Raw genomic sequence first — 16,391 nt, 5'->3', positions numbered from 1 at the left:
AGCTCAGCTCCAGTCATGAAGATCCTGAGGTGCCTGCAGACACCTGGGGGAGACCCACATGGGCAGGTGGGTGGCTGAGCCTGGAGGTAGGAGAAAGGTCTGGACTAGGGATGAAAACTTGGAGCTGGTTGGGGGATGGGCTGAGCCCTGCAGGAGATTGAAGGGGCACCCCAGTGAGCAGGCCTCGGGGGAAAAAGCCAAGCCTCAGAGCCAGGAGACCGAATGGGTGCCAAGCCATGCAGGCGTTCCCAGGAGGAGTGAGAACGAGTAGGACGAAGACTGGAGGTAACCATGGACCTGAACAGTTTCACTGGCATCACAGAGGCAAAAGCCAAGAGGAGAAATTGAGGAAAGCAAATGCGGACAACACCCGTGAGTTGTGTGGTTCCTGAGAGAAGAGAAGTGAGGCAGAAGCTGGAGGCAGGTCAAGGGAGGTACTCTAATGTCGAAAGATGCCTTTCAAAGATAACGTATCTTCAGAAGCTTAAACAGAGAGCTACCACAGGACGTAGCAATTCCACTCCAGGTATACACTCAAGAGAACTGAAAACAGGTGTTCAAACAAAACTGTGTACACAAATGTTCACAGCAGCATTATTATTCATAACAGCCAAAGGTGAAAACAGCCCTAATGTTCATCAGCTGCTGAAGGGTAAACAACCGTGGTACATCCACACACTGGAACATCATTCAGCCATAAAAAGGCCATAAAAAGGGCTCAAACACTGACCCCATACTACATGGATGAGACTTAGAAACATTCTGCTAAGTAAGAGAAGCCGGACACAAAAGACCACATACAGTGTGATTCCATGTATATAAACGTCCAGAAGAGGCAAATCCAGAGAAGAAAGCAGATTGGTGGTTTCCAGGAGTTGGGGAGTGACTGCTGATGAGTGCAGGATTTCCTCTTGGGTGATGTGAAAGTGTTTTACAACTAGATAGAGGTACTAGGTGCACAATAATATTGTGAATGTTCTAAATGCTACAGAAAGGTTCACTTTAAAATGTTTAATATTAAGTTATGTGAATTTCACCTAAAAAATATTTGTTTTTTTGAGACGACACATGAAAAAGATTTGAACCCAACTGCAGACTGACTGATCCAAGCCTAATACCTGCTAAGTACAGCCTCGGCCACCTACCAGAGAGTGGAAAAGAAATGCTTGTGGCTGTAAGAAAGAAACAATACGAGAATGCTACACTGCGTTCCAGTCCTCTGCAAGCTCCCTGCTTGCTCACTCTGCTCCAGCCCCACTGTTCTGTTCTCCAAGCTGGTCCTTGAACCCAATGAGTACCATCTACCTCTGGCTTCTCCCCCTGCCCCGTACCCCCCACCTTTCAGCTCAGGTATTCTCCTGGCTCCTCCCTGATTCCATGCAGGTCCCTGCTCAGATGTCTCCCTGATTCCATGCAGGTCCCTCTCACATGTTCTATGGTCATTTATTCAGAAGTCTGTGTTCAGTTACATAGTGACAGGTGAGGGCAGGGGTTTGGTTTTTTTTTTCTCCGAGACTATTTTTAGAGCAATTTTAGGTTTACAACAAAATTGAGGGGAAGGTACAGAGATTTTCCACACACACCCTGACACGCACACAGCCTCCCCCATTAACAGCATCACTCACCAGAGTAGTCCATTTGTCATGGTCTATGAACCCACATTGACACATCATCATCACCGAAAGTCTATAGTTTACCTTAGAATTCGCTCTTGGTGTTATACTTTCTAAGGGTTTGGATGAATGGATAGTGACATATATCCACTATTATAATACCAGACAGAGTATTTTTACTGCCCTAAAAATACTTTGTGCTCTGCCTATTCATCTCCCCTTCTCTAACCCTGAAAACCACTGATATTTTTACGGTCTCCATAGCTTTGCCTTTTCCAAGATATCATATAGTCAGAATGATACAGCATGCAGCTTGTTCACATTGGCTTCTTTCACTTAGTAACATGCATTTAAGGTTCCTCCGTGTCTTTTCATGTTTTGATAGCTCATTTCACTTTAGCACTGAATAATATTCCATTGTCTGGATGTATCAATTTATTTATCCATTCTCCTACTGAAGGACATCTTAACTGCTTCCAAGTTTTGGCAATTATGAATAAAATTGCTACAAACATTACCATGCAGGTTTTTGTGTAAACAGAAGTTTCCAAGGAGTATGATTGCTAGATAGTAAGGATATGTTTAGATTTGTAAGAAACCATCAAACTATCTTCCAAAGTGGCTGTGCCATTTTGCCTCCCTACCAGCATTTAAAGTTCCTGCTGTTCTACATCCTCGTTGGCATTTGGTGATGTCTATGTCCTGAATTTTAGCCATTCAAATACGTGTGTAGTGGTATCTCATTTTAATTTGCATTTTTTCCCTGATGACATACGATGTGGAGCATGTTTTCATGTTTACTTGCCATCCATATATCTTCTTTGCTGCAGTATCCATTCAGGTCTTTGGTCCATTTTTTATAATCAGGTCGTTTGTTTCCTATTATTTGAGTTTTAAGAGTTCCTTGTGTATTTTGAATAACAGTCCTTTATCAGATGTGTATTTTGCAAATATTGTCTCCCAGCCTGTGGCTTCTCATTCTCTTGACAATGACTTTCGCAGAGCAGAAGTTTTTCATTTTAAAGAAGTCCAGCTTATTAGCTATTTCTTTTATAGATTGTGCCTTTGATATTTTATCTAAAAAGTCTTCGCTATACTCCAGGTCATGTATGTTTTCTCTTATGTTATCTTTTAGGCGTTTTATAGTTTTGCAATTTACTTTTAGATCTATGATCCATTTGAGGTAATTTGTGTGAAGGGTGTAAGGTCTGTGTGTCTAGATTCATTTTTTGCATGTAGATGCACAGTTGTTCCAGCATCTTTTATTAAAAAGACTCTTTGCTTCATTGTATTGCCTTTGCTCCTTTGTGAAAGATTAATTGACTATATTTATATGGATCTATTTCTGCACTCTCTACTCTGTTCCATTGTTCTATTTGTCAATTCTTTTGCCAATATCACACTGTTTGATTCCCGTAGTTTTATAGTAAGTCTTGAAGTTGGGTAACATCAGTCTCCCAACTGTGTTCTTCTCCTTCAATACTATATTGGCTGTTCTGGGTTCTTTTGCCTCTCTATAAACTTTAGAACCAGTTTGTCGATAACTACAATACAACTCACTGGGACTTCGATTAGGATTGCTTTAAATCTATAGACCAAGTTGAGAAGAACTGACATCTTGACAATATTTAGTTTTCATATCCATGAACATAAAATCTCTCTCCATTCATTTAGTTCTTTGATTTCCTTTATTAGACTTACAGTTTCCCTCACATAGATCTTGTACAGATTTTGTTAGGCTTATACCTAAATATTTCATTTTGGGAGGCAGGGATTATTAAAAATAAATGGGATTATTTTTAATCTCAAATTCCACTTGTTCATTGCTGGTAGATAGGAAAGTAATTGACTTTTTTATATTAACCTTGTATCCTGCAACCTTGATATAATTGCTTATTTGTCCCAGGAGTTTTCTTTTTTGTCAATTCTTTCAGATTTCTACATAGACAATCATGTTATCTATAAACAAAAACAGTTTATGTCTTCCTTCCTAATATATACAGCTTTTATTTCCTTTTCTTGACTAATCACATTAGCAAAAACTTCCAATAAGGTGCTAAAAAGGAGTGGTGTGATGGACATCCTTGCCTAGTTCCTGATCCTTGTGGGGAAGCTTTGAGTTTCTCATCATTAAGTATAATGTTAGCTGCAGGTATTTTGTAGATATTCTTTTTCAAATTTGGGAGGTTCCCCTTTATTCCTACTGTACTAAAGGTTTTTATCATGAATGGTTGTTGGTAGGGCTTTGTTTTATCCCCTGGAGTGTCCTGATGCTTAGAGAAAGTACAGGCCCACCGTGGGCCCCTAATGATCACCTTAGGAAGAAACTGGTGCAGGATGTAGAAGAGTGTCCAGCAGAAAGAGGGAGCCTCGCCACAGCAATGCTCTTAGGCAGGCAAGAGGGGTGGGAGCCTGGGGCACAAGGCAGGGAAAACATTCCACCCACAAGAAAGGGAGGAAGGCATGGTGAGGGGCGCAGGTGCCAGGACATGGGTAGCTATGGTGGGAGCAAGTGGAAGTTCTCTTCTTTGATTTTCTCAGTGAAAGAGGAGGCCATGCTGTTAGCTGAGAGTCCAGGGCTTTGGAGTGGAAGGCAGGGTCCCAGGACTGAGGGGGCAGGTTCTGGAATGGGGAGAAAAGAGGTGGTTCTACGACCAACGGCCCAAGCTTGAAAGCAGGACCTGGAGTGAGAGGGGTCTATATAAGGCCAATCAGCAAAAGGCTGGGCAACAGAGGGCTGCAGGGCTTCTCCACTTCCCCTCAGAGAGCCCAGAAGGGCCCATGGCATTCTTAAAAGACTTTGTGCCTTTGGAGAGAAACTGAGGTCTATCTATGGGGCTTCTTGGTCTGGGTTCAAATGCAATTTGGCCACCTGCCTCCCTCAGTGGCCTTCTCTCCCAAGTACTGCTCCCCACCAGGCCAGGATGTTTTAAGTATTAAATGAGATAATGTTCAGAAAAGCACTGAGCACAGCACCTGGCACCAGAAAGCACTAGGTAAACAGTCATTTTCATTATTAATTTTGAGTGCCAAGTCTCAGCAAAACATCATATCACTGAGAAATAAAGGAACCTGGCAAGACCATGGGCTGCTAAATTCACCACCAAGGCATGTATTTTGCTGAAGTCCCCCAAATATCTTGATGACTGCCCAGAGCCAAGGGATGAGACAAGGACACCCAGGCCACATGACATCAGGCCAGAGCATGACAGCAGTTCATCAGTGCACCAGCCATCTCCAGAGGGACACTGCCTGGCAGGCCAGTGAAAGGCTAGAGTGGGCTAGCAGGAGTGAAACTCAGCCCCTTCCCTCCAGCAACAGAAAGCTTTCAGAGAAATCAAGAGGCCTGAGGAGCCTACTCTCAGGTTCCAGGTTGCAGATTGGGCTGCTGTGCAGTCTCTCTGAGCCTCAGTTTTGGCATCTATGAAATGAGGCAGCTGCTTCCTGTCTGTCCCTGGAGTCAGCCAGATCCCAGGAACATGAGATCCACTAGAATGAGAAAGGGCAGGTGCATCCCACCTGACTCCCAGATACCTCACCTGGGGAAGGATGAAGGTCAGAGAAATAACTTCCTTGCAGGAGTCAGCAGCTGCCAGAAAAGGCACTGAGAAAGGTGTTTTCAAATGATAGGACATTCCACCTGGCTCTAAAACAAGGGAAATGCAAATGGAGTGACTGAAGTGAAGGTGCCACTCTTCATGGCCAGGACTAGCAGCGTCTAGGTGATGGGCAATGTTGGTGGCCGGGGGCGGAGGTGGTCCAGGCATACTTAACTCCGCCAAGGGGTGGGAGAACTGAGATGACCCCATGGAGGACACAGGAGTGACAGCTCTCAAAGTCACAAAGGCACGGGCCATCTGACACAGCAGGGCCATTTCCAGAATTTTTTGCTCAGACAGCCCAGGCACAAGGACCTAAGTATCTGGGTATTTGTAGCAGCATTATAGACAGTAACGGCCAAGGGCTGGACAAAGACCTAGAAGTGCATTGGAATAAGACAGGCTAACTAAATGAAAATTCAGCCTCATACAGGAAACACTAGTTAAATTTTAAAACCATTGTGCTGATTGATGTACTAACAAAAGGTGTCATCTACCACACTCTCCCCATCCCAGGGCTGCATGTTACCTCTGATTGTTCCCATCAGCCTGATGGGGGAAAGAACCATGAATATCCCTATTTTGCAGAAGAGCAAACTGAGACACAGAACAGTTGGGTAATTTGCTCATGTACATACGGCTGGTAAGTAGCAGAGACAAAGCAGAAAACCCCAGTGCTATAAGTCTCTAAGACACATTGCTAAAATAGAATATTTCTCTTAAAAAAGAAAAAGTCAGAAAAATAAAAAAAAAAGAAAGTCAGGATACAGGACAGTTTATTCAGGTTGATTGTGTGTAATGGGTTGAATAATGTCCTCCCAAAAAAGAAATGTCCACCTAAAACCTGTGAATGTAAACTTATTTAGAGAAAGGATCTTTGCAGATATAATTAAGGCTCTGGAAATGAGATCATCCTGGTTTAGGATGGGCCTTTGTAATGAGTTTAATGATGAGCTTAATATGAGTGTTCCTATAAGAGAAGAGGACAAGACACAGGGAGAAGAGGACTATGTGAAGACAGAGACAGAGATTAGAAAGATGTGCCTATAAGCCAAGGAACACCAAGGATCGCCAGCAGCCACAGAAGTCAGGAGCAAGGCATAAAACAATGCTCCCTCAGTGCCTCCAGTAAGAAGCAACCCTGGCAACATCTTGATTTCAAACTTCTGGCCTCCAGAATTGGGACATAATAAATCTGTGTTGTTTTAAGCCACCCAGTTTGTGGTCATTTGTTATAGCAACCATAGAAACTAATACAGGGTCCAATTTGCTCCCCACTGTCCCTGCCTGTTTTCCTTTTTGGACCTGACTGATTGTTCCCCGACTGGAATGCTGCCCCAGTGCTCCTTCCACACCCCAGACACAATGACAAGTGTATAGATTCATTTAACCCATTTTCCCTGGAGTTCCCATTTCAGAGAGAAGGAAACTGAGACCACAGGCTCATCAGGTCAGTTCCCAGGGGTGCTACTCCCCAACCACTCCCGGTCCACCTGCCCTTGATCTGTGGCAGAATAATGTGAGAACCCCTAGGGCCCACCCAGTTGCAGCTGGTCCTGAGGCCGCCAAGAGGACAGCTGGGTCAGGACAGGGCCCAGAGCCTGGTCACCTGGCCCTGGAGCTTCAGGGCCAAGGCATCTGCTGTAGGATCAGGGCCAGGCCCCATGGGTACCTATGAGGCTGTCACTGGCAGGGCCAGCAGAGGAAAGGAAGAGGATGGCCAGGATCTATTCCATTATGCAGCCCTCAATGAGGGGCTGGCCACTCTATGCCTGCCCCAGTGACTTCTGTATAGACAAGTGTATAGATTCATTTAACCCATTTTCCCTGGAGTTCTCATTCATGGGGCACCGCCTCCAGTGGTCCTGAAGGCTCCCAGGGCCTGGGGCAGGGGGTTCTGACTGCCACAGCCAGGCAGGTGCTACAACAGCTTGAGGCCCAGCAGGCCAAGGTGATGGACACAGCTGAGCCTCCGGCTCACAAGGCAGAGGGAGGGGAAGCAGGGAGAGAAGAAGCTTCCCTGCCCTGCCCTGCCCTGTCCTGCTTGCAGAGCCAAAGCCAAGAGGCAATGAGAAAGTGGACACTCAGATTGGGGCTTGGTGTTTATTTCATAAATAGAGAAACGGAAGCTTAGGGAAAAAGAGCAACAGGGGTGATTAACATCTCTGTTAGACGTAGTCTATCAGATTCTTTCCAACAGGGACCCTAAGTGGAACAAGGCGGGGACCATCCTGATTTGAATCAAACCAGGTTGCAAGAATGACAGGGAGGTGGGCACCTGCGATGGAGAAGCTCAGAGATGAATCAAGGATGACCAATTCCCCTAGATGCCTTCTCCTCATCTGAGGACCATGAAGGAACAAGTAATCAAGGCAAGCACCTTCCCTGCGGTGTTCAAGCAGAGTGGCAGCCTCTTATTTGTCTACACTGCGCTGCATGGAAGCTAGATTGGCCCAAAGCGGGGAGGACCCGCCCCAGGGTCAGGGAGCTTAACTACAGCAGGGTGACTTCCCTGCAGGGGGCTGGGCTAAGAGCTGTACTGTTGAGGAGATTTAAAAATGTAGATTCCAGGCTCTATCCCAGGCCCTCTAAACCAGAATTTCCGGGATGGAGCCAAGAGATCTGGATTCTCCAAATCAGAGGTCTGAGGAAGGAGATACCCCGGCAATGATTCAGCACCTCATCCAGAGCTAAGATGAGCCAATTCTGCAATTCCAGGTTCTCTGTCTCAAAGAGGCTACAACTTCATGACTCGAAGAATTCATGACCCATGAATAGCTCTGTGCATTAAAAGACTCCATGGAGGAGTCTATAATCTGGAGGCTTTGTGACACAGCCCTCAACCCAGTGCCCGTCAAAGGAGAGAGAATGAAGTCTCTGGGTCCAGATTGCTGGGGTACCAACAGGAACAGCAGGTATGGAATGATCCTATGGATGAAAAAAAAAAAAAACGAAACAAAACAGAGAGAGAGAGAGAGAGAGAGAGAGAGAGAGGAAAGGAGAGAAAGGAGAAAAGGGGCTATGTATGTTGGCATGTTTATATAACTACATTCACATGTTTGCATAAGCACTCAGTCAATCCAGAAGATTCTCTAATGATGAGCACTTCAAGAACAGAAAGTTTTGGGGTAGAGGTGAGGTGGAGACAAGATTTGAGAGAAAGAAATTCACTTTCTATCTTTATAATTGTTTAATACTTTAACATGAGCATGTAACATTCATAATTAAAAAATTGTAGTAATTAACAAAAAAATATGACAAAGTCTATACTTCTTTATGTATTTGTTTACTTCTTTTCTCCTCCCCACCTACCCAGACATCAGCCCCCAGCCCTGGCATGGGACAGAACTCACATGCTCAAGAGCTAGTTGTTGAAAGTGTAAATAATATGAGACCTCTCTGAGAAGGGAAGGGAGGGGCCAGCAAGACAAGAGATGCCTGGGGGGCTGGTCCCTCGGGTGGTATGTAAAGGGGTTCCCAGGGCCTGTCCATACCCTGCTTGCACAAGACTCATTTCTGGGCCCCCCGCCTGCCCTAGGATCTCAGAACTCTCGGAAGCCCCAGGTGTCCATCCGCCTCTGCCTTCTGTGTGACACAGCTAGGCCCTCGCAACACTAGGCCTTGCCAAGATCTAGTCCTATAAAGGGATGGGGCCAGCCTCCTTTGGCCCTCCTCAGTCCTCCTTAGGCCCCCACAGGCCTGAGTGAAAGCTTGGCCTGGCCTTGGCTTGGAACCAAGAGCCCAGAAGCATAGGGGCAGGGGCAGGGGGGTGGCACGGCTGCTACCACCCAGAACACCAGCTGCTGGCAGCGATTAATTTTTGCTTTAAGTGCTAGAGAATTGCAGGGCTGGAGCCACCAGCTCAGGGGGCTCAGGCTGCAGCTGGAAGGAGAGGGAGGTGGGCAGGGGGTGGGGGCCACACAATCCTTCCCCGTCCTCTCTTGTCCTTGGTCTTTCAGCCTCTCCATTATACACGCACACAAACATGCACACACAACACACATGTGAACAGGCAAATACACACATAGCTCAGCACCTCCCCATCTCCACACGCTCTTTCTTCCCAGCCCCAGCTGCCAAAGTAAGTCTCAAAACAGATTTGATAAGGCTTTGGTAAAGCATCCCCACATTGCTTCTAAGGAGTCATGCCACCTCTGATTGTGACTGTCCCTCTCTGGGCCTCAGGCTGCCCTCTCCCACAGTGGGGATGTCATGTTACACCCTCTCCCCAGGGCACCCCCTCACAGAGTAGGAACAGGTCAGAGGCTGGCGACAGCCATAGGTGAGCCGGACTCGAGTCTGGTTATCATTAGGACCAGGTCCCTTTTATGCCCTGGAGGTGAGCCTCAAGAGACAGTGTCCTGCCCTGGGCACATCCACCAGAGAGGCCCAGCCAGTACCCAGTAGAGCCCAACAACCCAGCCCCTTGGACCCATCTGCTCAAGTAAGCCCTAACTTGTCACAGGTGACAGGAAGATGAGGAGAGAACGAAAGGGGGAAACATGTAGGTTCTTTTTAAAGTGGGAAGCTGCTAAAGTTAAAAATGGCAAATACTTAAAAATAAAAAAACTTAAACCTGGGAGTCGTGTTCAAAAAAGAGACTGGAAAGGGGAGGTCAAACACACTGACACAAAATACGAACAGCCAACAGACACCTGAAAATGCTTAATTGAGCAAGAAATGGAGACACTGAGCCCTGGGTCACCTCACGCCCAAAGCTGGCCCCCACACACTTGATTCATGGATGGGCGGGGCACGGATGAGAGCTGAGCAGCAGGGCTACCTGTGCCTCAGTTTGCTCAGATCTGCAATGGGAACAGCTTCTGCCCCTCGCAGGGGTGTGGTAGAGACATCCTAAGCTGGAAGCAGGCCAAGTGCCAGGGACATAGCAGGCTCAGAGCTTGAAGTTTACAGATAGAAAGAGCTCAACACAGAGTAGGGGTCTGAAATAAATGCCAACTCCTTCCCCGTCACACAGACAGATGGCAAGCCAAGGGCTCAGAACAAAGGTCTGAATACCAGTTCTGCTCCCGACAAGCTCCACAATTCTGGGGCAGTGATGTCACCCCGCTGAGGCTCAGTTTTCTCATCTGGAGAATGGGACAATAATTCTGGCTACCACTGCTACTGAGCACTCACTGTGTGCCAGGCACCATGAATGGATACTGAACACCTACATACAGTGGGCACGCTATAGCACTGGGAACATAGCTGCGAACAAACCTGACCAAAAACTCTGCACTCAAGGAGCTTACATTCCAGGGAGAAGAGGCAGTAAACAAGATAAGCAAATAAAACATAAGTTCTATAAAAGGAAAAGAGCAGGAGAGGGAATGTGGGAAAAGGAGGCCATGGTGTTATCCACGAATGCCAGGAGCCTCATGGAGAAGGTAGAACTTTTGGGCAAGAGCTGAAGGTGGCGAGGGAGGGGGCTATGTGGAGATCTGGGGAAGAGTGCTCCAGGCAAAGGGAGCAGTAAGTGCAAAGGCCCTGGGGTGGGAGCAGGCCTGGTGTGTTAGAGGCACAGCAAGAAGGGAGGTGGGTGGCTTGAGGGGAAGAAAAGAGTGGTGAAAGTGAGGGCAGTAATGAGGATCCAACTGTGCAGCACCTTGTGGACCACAGTGAGGAATGTGGCTTTTATTCTGAGTGAGAAGGGAACCATGGGAGGGTCCCAAGACGAGCGCTGTCTCAAAATTAAAGAACCTAGAGTATATCGAGTATACATTCGGGGCTCAAGAAACCATGCCATGGGTGGCACTGGCAAAAGCCTCCTCTCTGAGGGCTTTAATTTTTGCTCCCTGGCGCCTCTCCAAGCCTGAGTCCTCCAGAGAGGCCCAGACCACAGGTGAGGAGAGGAAAGAGAGGCTTTATCTGTCCAAGGAGGTGGGAGAGCTTAGTCCAGGCTAGTGAGGGTTGGGGGTTCCCCAACAGGATCCAGGAGGCCACTCCCACTGACTCTGTGGCAGCATTAATGCACAGCCAGAGCAGACGTGCTCCCTGAGGCCATTGAAAAACGGGCTTCCACTCCTATCTGGCCATGAAAATAGAACTATGTCTAGTGCTGCAGAACAGAAGGCCAATCAGGGATTGGACCAGGGGTCCCCAAGGTCCTCACAGCTTCATACTGCCTCTGCAGCTGCCATTTCAGCAGCCGAGTAGGAAGACCTGAGCTGAAGAACATCAGTGGGGCAGGTGGAGGAAGCAGGTAGGAAGCGGGGAAACAGAGGACACAGCAAGAACAGGAGTCCTGCATTTAAGGCCCTCTTTTGCTGCAGCAAATCATCTGCCCTCCCTGGGCCTCAGTTCCCTACCTGTCGAAGGGAACTCTGGCCTAGAATGACAAATTCCAAAGGCTCTGGCATCACAAATGCTCACGTCCCCTTTCACAGAGCCCCCTATATATACCCCTATTCCTGTTGAGACCCCTTGCCCAGAGGCATACATAGAGGCTCACATTTCTACTCTCCCATCCTGGGTGCTCTCAGCAGCCTCCCCAGCTGGGGCTTCAATCCTTCGTCATGGATGATAAACTGAGGCCCAAGAGGAGAAGTGACTGAGCCACAGTCACACCACGGTCCTCGCTTGCTCTAGCTGCCTGCCCAGAAATCTCCTCCCGAACACTGAGATCCTCAAGGGCAGGGGATGGGTCTCCATTTATTCAACACACATTTATAAGCATCTTCTTTATGCCAGACACTGCAGTGGGGCTCAGCTGAGTACTAGGGTGCCAGGGTCTCTATCCCCAGAGCTCACAGCCAGCTACAACTCATGCCAGCACAGCAAGGCCCCACTGAGGACTCCGTGGCCAGAGAAAGCAGCCCAGACACAGACTCGCCAAACATTTGCTGAGCACCTACTGCATGCCAGGCCTACACCAGTTCCCAGGGATACAGCACCCCAGGAGCTGCAATGGCAGGCAGGCATCAGGGCCCGTGTAGGACCAGCCCGTGGAGCGGTGGCAGGAGGGGATGCCATGCGATTCTGGCTGCCCCGCAGCCAACAGGGTGCACATATGCACCTGGCAGGGTGTCTGTGGAATGAGCTCTGTCTCTGGGAGAGTGCCAGGGTTCTGGAACTAAGGGGGAACAGATTCCATTCTCTCCCAGTGCCTCAACTCTCCTATCTATACAATGGAGCTAATGCCACCCCTTGTACTTGGCAGACCATTAGGAAATTAACAGCTAGCAGAGTGCTGGGCCTTCACCCAGTGCCCAGCGGATGCCCAATGAGGGCTCTAGTCCTGCCCTCCTCCCCAGCTCCTCTAGAAAACCCACCTGCCTTGGCCCAACCCCGCCTCCCATCCCAACTCAAGTCTCCTCTGAAGCCTCCAGCCTCCCTACCTTGCCCATCACCCAGTTTCAGGCCAGCTTTCTTCCATCTACAGCTTTGCTCTCTCTCTATCATGCTGCCAATTCCCCTGGTGCAGCTGTCCCATGAGACTAAGCTCATACCCACCACACCTTCTGAGTGGCAGACGTAGCTTCCACCCCTCCTGCTGCCCACAAGCTGCCTCCCTCCCAGCCTCTACTCTGTGCCAGCCTGTGGCAGGGCTCCAGTTGCAGGACCCAGGGGAGGAGGAGATGTACCCATGTGTCACTCGCAGCAAAGCCCTGGCAGGAACCCAAAAGCAAATACCAGCTGCACCTGTCAGGGGGGTAGCCCAGCACAGAGCCGGGCCTGGGAGCAGCAGGACTGAGGGTAGACATCAGGTGGCCTCCAAGAGAGCAACAGCAGCCCCCAGCCTGGGACTGGCCAAAGGCCACAGAAGTTGCTAGGGGTGACAATGTAGTTGCTTCCACTCCAGACACATGCCAAGGCCTCTGGGTGCCATCTATTGCCCAGGGCACCGGAGGGAGGCCTGGCTGGGCCAGAGGAAACTGTCCATGGGCAGAACCAGTCCCAGTGCTATAGAGTGCTGCTGTCCCTCTTATTGTTATAACTATTGTCATTGCTATCATTATTATTTCACAGGGCCACCAATGTTACCTTGTTCTGCTTTAGACAGACTTGTGGGAAAGGGCACCATGGCCCTGACAGGAAGCCTGACAGGGAAGAGCTAAGTGGGGGCTTCTGCTCAAACCCCTGACTTGTTGTGCGGCTTTGGTCAAGAACTTGCCCCTCCCTGGACACCTCTTCCTCCCAGCGCAGCACAACTCACTGAACATCCCTCCACCAGGACACCTAGAGGGGTCCCCTCCTGAGCAACCTAGAATCCCCACAGGGGTCTGATGTGGCATTGGGCATGGCAGGAAGGGTGTCCAGGGATAGGCTGACAAACTCAGACTCTGCTCCCTTCCCCCAAGAGAAGAACCAATCCCTTCAGGGTTGGGGAGGGAGCTCTCACCTAGAGAGGGGGAAAAGGGGGTAGTACAGGACTTGGAGCTGTGTCTGCCAGGTCTGTGTTAACACCCAGCATTTAGAGCACCCATTGTATATGCTCAGCAGGGCACCAGTGGAGAAGAGGGGCCTTCTCTGCTGTCCAGCACACTGGATCCTCTCTTCTTGTCCCCAGGTATACTCAAGTAAGCTCCTACCCCTCTTCACCCTGCTCTCCTTCACAGGTCTTGGCCCTGCCTGATGGGAGCCCTTCCAAGGTCTCCCTCTTGGAGCTGCCAACCTCCAGTGCCCTGGCTAGATGGGAGGGGCAACCAGAAAGCCATAGGGTAGACTGCTGAGGAGTCTCTTAGGGTCCCAGCATGCAGGAGGGAGGGGTACTCTTCTCAGAAAAGAAGCGATACTCCACAAAAAGACCATGAACCTCTGGTGCTGGTGCCCAGGGCTGGGATCTCCTCCCTGACCCTCTCTGGCCACATGGCAGTGGTCCAGGGTCTGGAGCAATCTAGCACAAGGTAAGGCTGAGGCTGGGGCAGGGTAGCAGCTAGTGGCCACCCTTCCTTTGGCACCTCAAGAAGCATGTGATGGATAGGCTCAAGGGCTAATGCCTCTGGGTTTGCAACTTCAAGGAGGCAGCTGCTAATTTCAGCGGCATAGGGCCACCTCTGTGCTCCCAAGAGATGGAGCCTGAGAACCTGGGTTTGGGGATGAGGATCTTGGGAACAGGAGGTCCTCAGCACTTTATTCCAGGGCTCTGGCCTGGCCACAGAGAGCAATCAAGAAAGTAGAAATGGTCACAGGTAGCACAGCACTCCGGGATGGACATGCCCCCTAGGAAATGGAAAGCAAGTGGACCCAGGTCCTAGCAAGTTCTGGCTGTGGGGAGGCAGAAGAACCTCCCCAAACCGAAGACCACCTCCAAAAAAACACTTCCTGTGACCTTCCATTCCAAACAGAGCTTTTAAAGAATTCACACGGCAGGTGCACATTCCACCCAAACAGGCAGCACAGACATTCTCAGCTCCCCTCTTTAAGCGCCCTGCCAGGCGCTCCCAACCCCAGTTCCTCTCCAGTGAGCCCCGCCTTCCACACCCCAGGACATCCACAATCCACACGAGCACGTGGGGTGGAACGCGGCCCTGAAACCTGGAGGGGCTTCTCAGCTGCGGGGCCATCTCCTCCGCGGTCAAGGCCCATTTCTAGAAGCAAAAAAGCAGTGGCCGGAGTAGTCAGCTCTCTTCCTAGCGGAGAGCACCATTTCCAGAATATTTTTACTTCATTAGAGCACAGAAAGTGAGAAAGAGAACGACTCTAAGGACCCGCAGATCTCCGGCCTGGGGGCATTTTGGGGGGGCCGCTCGCAGAGGGCGCCCCCACCCGCCCCCCTCCCTGATCGCGATGTCTCGGGGAAGGTCACGCGTAGGGCTGATGCCGCGCGCTAAAGTGCCTCCCCACACTCCCCCCCAAGCCCCCTCGTGCAAGTCAGCCAGAGGGGGCTGAGGGCTCCTCAAAGTTTCTCGGAGCGCCCCCAGAACGAAGGTTAGCAACGAGCAAAGTTCCCTGGTGGCGTAGCCGGAGACATGGCAGGGGAAGAAAAGCTAGCAGTCAGCATTTTCTCCTGTGGCTCATCAAGAGAGGGGGGCGGGGGGGGACAGAAAACGAGAGGAAGAAAAACCTCCTGCTCCACCTTCGCTGTTACCGCACCACCTCGTGCTCACTTCGGGCCGAGAGGGGTCCTGCGGGTAGCTGGAGCCGAGCCCCCGGGGAATGTGCGCCCAGCGGCCGCGCACTTACCTCGGTCAGTGCCCGGGGCGCGGCGCGCTCCGCGTCCTCCGAGCTCCGGGCGGCCGTTCCTGGCCCCGGCCGCCGCCGCGCTGGCTGCATAGCCGCCGCCGCCTCAGGGTAGCACCCGGGGGCGCTCCATGCCTAGGGGTGCGTCGGTGCGGGAAGCCGATCGCCCCGGTCCAGCTACGGGTCAGGGGCACGCGCCTGGACGGCTTCCCAGAGCGCGGGGCGCTCGCTCCAGCAGGCGCGGCTAGTCAGTATCTCCGTTGGGCTGTGAGCGCGGCCGGTGCACTCCCTCCCCCGCCAGCTGTTATCTGATCCTGGGCAGGCCGGGCGCGCTCCGCGCCGCCCGGAGCCTCCCTCCCCGCTCCGGCCGCACAAGCTCCCTCACCCCGGGCTACCGTTTCCCAGGGAGGCGATGATAGCGGCCAGGCCCGGGGAAGACAGCGAGAGAGGGAAGGAGGGCAAGGAGGCGACGGGAGGCTGAAGCTCGGCGCGCACCCAGCTCTGCGCCCCGCTGCCACCAGAGCCCAGCTCAGCAACTCCTCTAACTCTCTGCCGAGAGCACGCCCGCCCCGCACCGCGCCGCCGCTGCCTCCGCCCACCCGGACCCTGGCCTAGCTAGGGCACCTTTCCAGCCCCGGGATGTCCCCCACACACACCACCAGCTACTTGCGCACTGGCGCGCGCGCCGGCGCGCGCCCCCACACACACACACACACACACACACACACACACACACACACAAACACACAGAGGCATGTCCTCCACATACAAGCAAGGGAATTTTGCACACAGGCATGCACGCAGCCTGCACACAAGTTCAGGTGCACACAAGTTCAGGTGCCTGTATCCACACGTACAAAATGCATGCCCTGATGTGCATGATTTTTGCAGGTGCACAGGTGCACACACACTCATATATACACATGTGGGGTAGGGTCTGCACGTGTGCACATGTGCCCACAGATCTCAGCTTGAACATTCCCACAGAATCCTTTCCTCTTGTACACTCACACACATCATCTTTTTCTCTTTAATAGCACTTCTCCCCTCCCAT

At 50.6% G+C, this 16,391-nt stretch overlaps 1 protein-coding gene across 1 annotated transcript in view; it reads right to left on the bottom strand.

Annotated features, from left to right (window-relative positions):
• Positions 1–15,417, bottom strand: part of LOC105304166 (ATP-sensitive inward rectifier potassium channel 12) — a 39,226-nt gene extending 23,809 nt beyond the window's left edge. Inside the window, exon 1 of the mRNA XM_011378138.1 lies at positions 15,341–15,417. The gene's annotated coding sequence lies outside the window, so the exon portion shown is untranslated. The remainder of the gene's footprint in view (positions 1–15,340) is intronic.
• Positions 15,418–16,391: the final 974 nt, after the last annotated feature.

Source organism: Pteropus vampyrus, unplaced genomic scaffold (genome assembly GCF_000151845.1).
Source record: "Pteropus vampyrus isolate Shadow unplaced genomic scaffold, Pvam_2.0 Scaffold331, whole genome shotgun sequence".
NCBI lineage: Eukaryota > Metazoa > Chordata > Mammalia > Chiroptera > Pteropodidae > Pteropus > Pteropus vampyrus.
Note: the sequence above shows the minus strand (reverse complement) of the source record. Positions and strands in the feature narration are given on the sequence as shown.